We start from the raw sequence: 1,278 nt of genomic DNA on the forward strand, positions 1-1,278 counted from the left end.
GGAGTTCTTGAAATTGATGCTCTGAATGCCATATTGGCTCAGAACAAAATGTTGACTCAACAGGTCAACATGATCTCTCAAAATCTGAATGGATTGCAACATGCATCCAACAGTACTAGAGAGGCAGCTTCTGAAGAAGCTTATGATCCTGAGAACCCTGCCATGGCAGAGGTTAATTACATGGGTGAACCTTATGGAAACACCTATAACTCATCATGGAGAAATCATCCAAATTTCTCATGGAAGGATCAACAAAAACCTCAACAAGGTTTTAACAATGGTGGACGCAACAGGCTGAATAATAGCAAGCCATATCCATCATCTTCTCAGCAACAGACAGAGAATTCTAAACAAAACACTTCTAATTTAGCCAATATAGTCTCTGATCTGTCAAAGGCCACTTTCAGTTTCATGAATGAAACAAGATCCTCCATTAGAAATTTGGAGGCACAAGTAGGCCAGCTGAGTAAGAAAGTTATTGAAACTCCTCCCAGTATTCTCCCAAGCAACACAGAAGAGAATCCAAAAGGAGAGTGCAAGGCCATTGATTTAATCAAAGTGGCCGAATGCACTAGGGAGGAGGAGGACGAAAATCCCAGTGAGGAAGACCTCCTGGGACGTCCCTCAAGCAAGAAGGAGTTTCCTATTAAGGATCCTAAGGAATCTGAGGCTCATCTAGAGACCATAGAGATTCCATTTAATCTCCTTCTGCCATTCATGAGCTCTGAAGACTATTCTTCCTTTGAAGAGGATGAAGATGGGACTGGAGAGCAAGTTGCTCAATATTTAGGAGCCATCATGAAGCTGAATGCCAAGCTGTTTGGTAATGAGACTTGGGAAAGTGAACCTCCCTTGCTCATTAGTGAACTAGATACTTGGATTCAGAGAACTCTACCTCAAAAGAAGCAAGATCCTGGCAAGTTCTCAATACCTTGTACCATTGGCACCATGAGCTTTGAAAAAGCTCTGTGTGATCTGGGGTCAGGGATAAATCTAATGCCACTCTCTGTAATGGAGAAGCTGGGAATCATTGAGGTACAACCTGCCTTGTTCTCATTACAATTGGCAGATAAGTCCATAAGACAAGCTTATGGAATAGTGGAGGACGTGCTAGTAAGGGTTGAAGGCCTTTACATCCCTACTGATTTCATAATCCTAGACACTAGGAAGGAAGATGATGAATGCATCATCCTAGGAAGACCTTTCCTAGCCACAGCAGGAGCTGTGATAGATGTCAACAGAGGTGAGTTAGTCCTTCAATTGAATGGGGACTACCTT

The sequence above is a fragment of the Arachis stenosperma genome, chromosome 9 (genome assembly GCF_014773155.1).
Source record: "Arachis stenosperma cultivar V10309 chromosome 9, arast.V10309.gnm1.PFL2, whole genome shotgun sequence".
In the NCBI taxonomy this organism is placed as follows: Eukaryota; Viridiplantae; Streptophyta; class Magnoliopsida; order Fabales; family Fabaceae; genus Arachis; species Arachis stenosperma.